This window comes from Mus pahari, chromosome 1 (genome assembly GCF_900095145.1).
Source record: "Mus pahari chromosome 1, PAHARI_EIJ_v1.1, whole genome shotgun sequence".
Classification (NCBI taxonomy): Eukaryota; Metazoa; Chordata; class Mammalia; order Rodentia; family Muridae; genus Mus; species Mus pahari.
This window is the reverse complement of record NC_034590.1, coordinates 139,019,159-139,028,362: the sequence shown is the minus strand read 5'-3', so window position 1 is coordinate 139,028,362 and position 9,204 is coordinate 139,019,159. Positions and strand designations below refer to the sequence as shown.

The window sequence follows — 9,204 nt, the reverse complement described above, 5'->3', positions numbered from 1 at the left end:
GTCAGGTCACTCTAGCATGGAAGCATGCTCTACCACAGGCAAACCTTCTGAAAGTAGTCCAGAGACTTGATTTGTCTGTTCCATTGGCCAAAGCTGAGTCAGTATTTATATTAAATCACTAAATCACAAGGGATGCAAGATGAGCTTGGAACCAACTCAGGCAATCAAGTTTTACCCCGGAACTAGAAGTAAGTTCATCTTCTCAAAGATATGTACCCTAAAACAAGCTAAAGTTCAGTCCCAAAGAATAGGGATGGAGCCAGGGAAAAGAGGTTACTGAGAGGGATTGACCCACAAGAGTCTACCTTCTCAAATCCCGTTTCCTCTGTGACATTGTCATCATTCATGCAAGTATCTTTGCCTTCTCCAACTTGCTTGCGAGCATCCCAAAGATAGTAAATATCACACATAGGCAAATTTCCCACTGGCCCCAGTATAGGACTTTACACATAAAAATTATTCAAGAAATATTTGTTCCTTGTAATTGAATCTTCATTCCGAGTCAACTTAATTGGCAAGGTCAACAGTTGACCATGTTCAAGGTCAAGCAGATAATGCATTTTCACATAGATCTTATAATCAAATGCATTCTTAAACACTTCTCTCTTGCTGTGCAAAAAATGCATAAAATTGCACATTAACATAGGTCAGTGCAAAAGCCCAAACTTATTAAATGGTTAGTGTTTTGCACTCCGCACCCTTGGAAGAAACAGCAATGCCATGTGTTTATTGTGACTTTACAGTCCCACTGTATTCGAAAAGACATTATATTCAAAAACATACTTCAAAGAGCTGTAGACAAGGCTGGGCTATGTCATTTTCAGGGTTCAGTTCAGAAAGATGCAGTGGTTTGGTAAATCAACTGTGGCATCCTTTAGGCCTGTTGTTCCAACCTGCAGGAACAGTTGGCTTTCAAGAGACTGTAACCTCCTAATAGTTAATTTCTTATTGAATATACAAGAACAGCACCAGCTCCTGGTCAGCAAGGCGTCACCTTGTTGCCTAGTGGTGCAGAAGGACATTTTCACAGCCCCCTGCTCGTCTGCACTTGCACACAGAGCTCCCCAGGGTAGAATACACAGGAGGGCCCCTAAGTTACCCACCTCTGACATGATGTGGGTGCGACCATAAAGAGCTGGCAGAGGGAGAAGGAATCCAGACAGGATCTGGAGTGTGGCATGTGGATGAACACCCACTCTAGAGAGCCACACAGAGGCTACTGACCATGATCCGGGGCTCTGAACTCCACTGTCCCAACATACTCATTAGGTCCCTGTCATATGTCACTCACAAACCTCAAAGGTAAAATCAATCACTCCACATAATGGGACTTTCCCAGACCCAACAGCTACATAAATAATGTCAAGGAGTCTTTTTTTTTTTTAAGCACATTATTTTTTATGGATGTGTTTAGGATGGAAAGGGGTGGGAGAAAAGAGAGGAGGCAGGAAGGTAAAGGTATTATATACAAAGAGAAATGACAGAGACTGCCTCCTCCTTTAGCTCTTTGCACTTTCTTTTTCTTTGTTTTCCGCATCCTCTGGATATGCATGCCACGTCAGTCTCTCTTCATAAAATGCTATCACAATTTGTGGACAGTTCACGTTAGCTTCTTTCGCAAGAACCAGGTCAGCTTCATCTGTGTCTTTCCATTTCATTAAGAACATTAAGTTGCCACAGGAATCTGTTGCCCCAGTGATCTTTTCTGGTTTCAGTCCTCTCTCAAAGCCCCGAGCGATATCATTGCTTTGCTCTCTCTTTTTTTTTTTTTTTAGATTTAATATCATCAGCATTGTTGGAGAAACTGGATTTCCTCTTGTTTCCTTCTGATTTTTCCCTGGGCTTGTTGTTTTCACCCTCCTTCATCTTCTTATACTTTTTCATAAACTCAGAAATTAGTTCAGGACAATCCAAGTTCTTCTCAGGTTCCCAAGTATTGTGCTCCTCAGAAAAACCTTTCCATTTCAACAGATATTCCACTTGTCCCTTAACCATGCGCCTGTCCAACACCTTTTCCACCACATACTCCTCCTCATCCTCTGAAGAAGAGCTGTCAGCTCTCCTCTTGGTCTTCTTCCCCATGTTGTGTGCCTGTTGATCCACCTGAAGGAGTATGGCCACCAGGTTCCCAGGATCTAAAGTGATCACTCACACAAAGGCCTGCACGGTTCCTCTGTGGTAAAGCGGCACCACAAGCCACCGCTACCGCTGCCTTCTGCGCAATGCCAACCGCCCGCCAGAAAGGATCCCTTCCCTCGTCAAGGAGTCTTTTAACTATTTTAAAGGTTAGGCCTTTACCTTAGGCCCCCTCCGGGCTCCTCTGAACTGACTAATTCTGGCCTACATCCCCACCACGTGGTCAGATCTACCTCTCTGTTCGCTCGCTCTCAGTCATTCATTCACCTCCACATCTGCTGGCTAAAATCTCTGATTTCTTCTCCCTGAGACCCCTTTCCCTGCCCAGAAATTCTGTTGCAAGCATCTACCACTACAGGCCATTCCACCCTCTCTGCCAAGCTAAACTGTGCTGTCTGGGATTGTGAGTCTAAATAAACCTCTCCCGGGCTTCTCCTGTCAGGCCCTCAATCGCATCAAGGAAGGTAAGGAACCAATGCAGGACTCTGTGCTATAGTTGGTGATCATGTGCCCTGGCTGTGGCCACATAGAACCTGGTTTCAATACCATAAGTCATTTGTAGGGAGGATAAAGCACATTTTATGAAATGTTATCACAAGGAGAAAGAACATAACTGAGGGTGTGGAGGAAGAATCAGTGGGGAAAATACTTGCCTACTGCATGCTCCATTCAGTATTTCCTGCCCGAAAAGTAGGTTGAGCTGACTTCCGATTCTGCCCCACAGACAGGTACTAAGGAACCATCTGGTATTTGCTTAATGTTAGGATGAAGCAACTGGGTTTATTCCATAGATGGAGCTCTCTGGCAGCAGAATAGAGACTTCAAGGAAATGGAGTGATTTATTCAAACATCCAAATTCTAGGTCAGCCTGTTGCTCAGATAAATACACTGTATTTGATGATATAACGTTACCAAGATAGGTTGGTATTCTAGCTCAGTGCTTAAAAGCCTGTTAGAATTCTGTGGTCATGAGAAGGTAAAGGCAATTGAAGGTGGTCAAATTTAAGTTACACATACCTTGGTTCAAACCCAAGATCTACTATGCGTGTACTGGATAACTTTTTTGTCTATTGTGAGCTTAAGGTTTTTTTTTTTTTCCAATCTGCTTAAACAAGTAAATTGTGATAGGGTTTTGTGACAGTTAAATAACAGAACTGTGTGAAATGATACATAGAAACAACTTAGCACAGTGCCTGGCTCATTAAACATAGCCATTATTATCTTTGGAAATGAGCTGTTTGCTTCCATCACCAGCTCAGTTTATTTTTGCTCTAAAACCTCTGTGATTCCAAGACAGAAGGAAGGATGTATGCCCAGTCCTCTCATCAACCAGCCAATCCCCCTCTGTACTGCACAGCTTTCAAGAAAAGAAGGAACAGCCCTTCTATCTTTCTACTGTGTTATAATGCTCCCCTAACTAAGGGCAGCCTCAAGAACTGGGCCTCAGAAATAGAGTGACATCTATTTTATTGTCAAGTCTCTTGATATGTGAAGAGAATTTAGGGAAACAAAAACCATTTTCTGTTCATACCTTAGTTTAAAATGTATTTTCTTGTCAGATAAATTATCTCCCTTATTTATTCATTCAGATATCTCCTATCACCCCTGGTCAAAAGTCTGGATAGAGAAAGAACTAAAGGCTTGTTGAGTTGAGGAAGAAATAAAATACATTTATTTAGTACTTACAATGTACAGTCTTCATAAAAAAGATAACTCATTGTTGCTATAATGGTACCATATGAAAAGTAATTTCTGGAAAGTCTACTTATATAACATAATTTGGTATAAAAAACAAAATCATTTCTTTATTAGAAACCCCAGAGGCAGCTAGCATCCTCCAGGAATGAAGAAATATCTGGGAACTAGAGTGGAAAAAAATACATGGTTATCAAGATAAAAACTCAGAGGCCACAGTCCTCTAAGACTAGAGAAGTTAACAGTGGTGGTGGTCGGGGTCATACATGCCAGGACTCCATGTCCAAGGAAAGAGGGGACTTAGTGTCCAATGGTAACACCTGCCAAGGGTGCTCTGAGCACTTGGGATTCTACCAGCATTCCCGCTGAGGTCATAGGATGAGCAGGGTACAATTCTGTGGTCTCCCTGCCCTTTTGTCAGTCACAGATGTTGGCCCTGTACTGAGGCAGGAGATGGAGATCAAGGTGAACTCCGAAGGACTACTGCTCAAATTTTAAAACACCATTAAATAACTGGGAATAGATTTCATTGTCATTCAAATATGATGGGTGGGGTTAGGATGTCTTTTGGGTAGTTGGGTATTAAATAAGTTTCCTGGTGCTGGGTGCTGACTGGTGGACTGCACTTCCAACAGTGAGAAAACCCCAGGCTGTTAAAGTATCTGGTGGGAGCATTACCATAACACTTTGTTTGATTGGCTTCTTTGGTGGTGGTGGTGGTGGTGATGGTGTTTTTGTTTTGTTTTTGTTTTTGTTTTTGTTTTTGTTTTTGTTTTTGAGATAATGTTTCTCTATGTAATTCTGGCTATCCTGGAACTTGCTCTTTAGTACAGGCTGGCCTTGAACTAAAATCCACCTGCCTCTGCCTCCTGAGTGCTGGGATTAAAGGTGTGTACTGCCACTACCTGACTCCACCACAACTATTTTGACTTAAATCAGTGTCTTGTTCTCTTTCCACCAAACATTGCATATTCTGCATTCCTGACCTCAGAAAACAATGAAAACAACTTTCATCATATTTGACACATCCTTTAGCAGAAAGATGAGTGCCAACCATCCTGGACCAAACCCTGGGTTCATCCGGAAGACCTTGTCCTTACCCTCAAGGAGCAAAAGTCATGTATAAATATCCTCAGCAACTATTTTTTAAGTGCCTTCCTTTCTTAGGAGAAGAAGATGTGTGAGGGAGGCCAGGATGAGTGACTCTGTTTAACCTAAGGTCATGTTTTCTCATCTGTGACTACAGATAGTAACAAACTCTTCAAAGGTTGTGCTTCAAGGATTAAATAAATCTCAAGTCTCTGGTACTTGCTTAGTGGATGGGTAGTTCCAGCCATCTCATATATTAGAAGAAGTAGGTGGGAAAACAGAACCCAGAGTGTTGGAGGGTTTTGCTCAGGGATACTCACTGATGTGGTCATCATCATACTGCTAAGACCTCCGCCACAAGTCTGAAGAAAGAACTCAGGGAGAAAACAGGCACCTGAAAGTCTGAGTAAAGGGTGATACTGCTGGGTCTCCTTGGGCATCAGAAAGCAATTCTGGTTGCTGTTTATAAACCAATCATCTATGACCAAGAATTGGAAGAGGAAACGGAGTTAAGAGACTGTTGCAGTAGAGCAAATCAGAGATTGGCAAAGTGTTAGAATTTTAATGGTAAAAGATACTGAGAAGTGACCAGATAGATTTGTGATCTGTTTTGGAGACAGTAGTGACACGACAGGTGGATGCATCGGATCTTGGTAGGAAAGGGACAGAAGAATTGAGGTCAGTTCTCATATTCATAATGGGACCAACTTGATCCATACAACAAACTAAGGAACAGCACATTTGGAAGGCAAAGTTGGTTGCAGGTGCAGTTGGATATGACCATTGCGCATCAGTGTGGAAATGACTGTAGAGCAAACAAGGGCACTCGACTAGGAGTCAGGAGGAGTGCTGTGTGAAGGTGAGGTGGAGAGAGTTGGGAGCATGCAGTGGTCATTACAACAAAGTCCTGCATGCCAGAGGGGGAAAGGGACAAAACAGAAGAGGAGTGAGACAGAGGACAGAGGAGAGGGGAAAGAAGGGGAGGAAATGGGAGGCCAGAGGAGGAATCTAACATTTAAAGTTTAGAAAGAAGAAAACTTCTCATCGGGAAGACTAAGAGGTTTGCAAGAAGTATAGGGTGCCCATGGTGACATGAAACAAAGTAGTTACTTTGAGATGGGGAAATATCTTCCTTGTGTGGCTATGGGATCAAATATGACAGAGATTGGTCCCTTGAGAGATGTAGCCTGGATATGCATGGCCCATGGCTGTGACAACAGCAGTTTGAGGATTATAGTGTGTGTGTGAGGGGGGAGGGTGTGATCCAGCAGGGAGATGTATTCAGACAGCTCTTCCATGGAGTTTAAATGTAAAGGTCAGCTGGGCGTGGTGGCACACGCCTTTAATCTCAGCACTTGGGAGGCAGAGACAGGCGGATTTCTGAGTTCGAGGCCAGCCTGGTCTACAGAGTGAGTTCCAGGACAGCCAGGGCTACACAGAGAAACCCTGTCTCGAAAAACAAAAAAACAAAACAAAACAAAACAAAAAAACACACAAAAAAACAAAAACAACAACAAAAAAATGTAAAGGCCAACAAAGGATCCAGTGGATGATGGGTCCCTATGTTGGAATCTTGGTCTTGATAGCACCCCTGGCAACTCATTCCAGAAACAACCAATGTTTCTGGACTGTATGTGGGCTGAGATTTTTCCTGAATCATAACTCCAAGACTGGGACTGTACGCCTGACAGACCACCCAAGAACAAATGTCTGCCTCTACATTCTCCTTCTAAAGTAAGAGCCGACAATTCACCCTGAAGGAATGTACACAATAAATAACAGGTGAATCAAAGAACATTCATGATTTCTCACAAAGCCAGAATGTCTCTATACATGCGATAGCAGTCAAGAGCAGGCTATCAAAAGCAAGGGCCTCAGGAAAATGCGTGATGGTATTAAGAAAGCCAGACCACTCACATAAAAGCAGACTGCATATGCATATTGAGGTGCCCATGAAATTCATAATTACTTAAATTTAATTTCTGAATTGCCAATATATTCATATAATTAGAAGTTTAAAAGGTTTAAAGGACACACAATGACGCCCCCCGTCAGCTGTGCGAAGCACCTGACCTTTATATTTCTTGTCCACTGCTCTGGAGGCAACCAGTGATTTCACTCTCTTTCATCCTTCTATATACAGGTGCATCTGCATATATGTCCTCCCCACTCTCTAGCTTTTGTTGAAGGTGACATTTTAACTCCACATTTCCTTCTGCATCTACAGAACCAGGAATCTGACAGCAAAGATGAGAAGTGAAGATGAGAAGTGAATTTTTGTTAGTCCTACCAAACAGGTATTGAACTCAGGATAAATATTTTGGGGAGAAAGTATTTACTCCGTAGCAGGCATGATATCTGGAGTCTGGGTAGAGTTCTCATGTGTCTAGGGATGATGCTTGCTGAATGAATTGACCTGTAGGAAAATGGAAGGTGCCCGAGAGAACAAAAACGAGAGATCCAATGTGTATGCTTAAGCATTCTTACACAAGCAGAGATGTTCTAGAACTTTCCATCACTCATGCTTGCTCACCATCACCCGCCCTTCTCAGAAGACCTTACCCTCTTGCCAGCACACCCACAGGCCCTTGGCTGGCTCTCTCTGAAGCTAATGGGGTGTCAGGATCATCACCTGTCTCCTGTCAAAGCTGGCTTTGGATTGCAAACGCCTCTACTTTGGCTGACCATCAGTGTAATGCTGCCATGGGATCTATCACATCACTGGGTCCCCAAGCTCCTGCCTTTAAGTCCGGCCCTCAGCTGCTGGCCTGAGACCCTCTCCTAGCAAGAGGCAGAGGCCTCTTGAACATAAACCAGTTCTAATATCTTCTCTTAAAAAAAAATAGATGCCAGCTTTTTAAATGACCATCTGACATGCCCAGCGACGTGAAGCCCATTTCCAGATGATCTCCAGCTGTCACAACAGCGCCGTGCCTGACTGGCAGAGTCATCGCAGAGGCAAGAAGCAGGAGTTCTTCTCACATTTGACCTGACAACAGCAATTGTGATGAGAGATCAACTTGAGAGCCTCAGAACAGCTACTTGTAATTACAGCAATTAATGCGCGTTCACTGCTTTGCCATTCATGAAGCATGGTTATGAACACTGTCATAATATGTAACTGAGTGATGGCATCTCAGGAAAGAACATGGATGAACTATTTTCCTACCCAAGCTTGGAGTTTGGGAGGAAGCACACAAGTTCTTACACATAGGGTAGCTGAGCAGACTACTATGCTAAGCATAAAGGCATACGCCATTCCCAGACTCAAAGATGATGAAAGAAAAATGTACTGAATCATGAATTTGAGACGCACACAGCACGGGAGGAAGCTCCAAGCAAACTAAAGTCCTATAATAAAGGGCTTGACGCTAAGGGCTCCTGAGCAACTGACTGGCTAACATGTGCTGTCTGCTGTTTTGCATGTAGCATAGGTAATAAGAAGCTTTGTGTTACAGGATAGCAACCCAAAGAGACCAAGCAGTGGATTTTAGTTTCTCTGCCCAGGGTCTTTGCTTACTACATTTCTGGTATTCTCCTCTACTGCTTCCTACGTGTTCTGCTTCTTTCAATTAGAATCTAGGAAGTACTTGGTGATTCCTAGTCCGGCGTGCTTCTTCATGTCATGTTGGTCTGGGATTAACTTTTTCTTAGCGCTTGATGACTTGGCTATAAACTTGCACAATGACAACCAAATTCCTCAGAGAGTAGGAGCTCCCAGTTGTCTTTTGTCTGAATTGCATTGCATATTTCTATATAATGTAAAAGGATTTAACTTGATTACTACCATACAAACCTAAGCTGAGCAAAATCACAGTTCAATTTATCTGGTTGTCTTAGTTACTTTTCTGTAACTTTATTTTTTTTCAAACATTATTTTTTTTCTGACCTGGTCTTTTTATTATTATTATTATTATTTTCTTCATTTACATTTCAAATTCTATCCCGAAAGTTCCCTATACNCCCCCGCCCCTGCTCCCCTACCCACCCACTCCCACTCCCACTACTTGGCCCTGGCCTTCCCCTGTGCTGGGTCATGTAAAGTTTGCAAGACCAAGGGGCATCTCTTCCCAATGATGGCCAATTAGGCCATCTTCTGCTACACATGCAGCTAGAGACACAAGCTCAGGGGGTACTGGTTAGTTCATATTGTTCCACCTACAGGGTTGCATCCCCCTTCAGCTTCTTGGGTACTTTCTCTAGCTCCTCAATTGGGAGCCCTGTGTTCCATCCAATAGCTGACTGTGAGCATCCACTTCTGTGTTTGCCAGGCACTGGCATAGC

The 9,204-nt window shown here is 43.1% G+C and overlaps 1 pseudogene; it reads right to left on the bottom strand.

The window, feature by feature from the left end:
- Positions 1-1,441: 1,441 nt before the first annotated feature.
- Positions 1,442-2,227, bottom strand: LOC110333496 (annotated as a pseudogene).
- Positions 2,228-9,204: the final 6,977 nt, after the last annotated feature.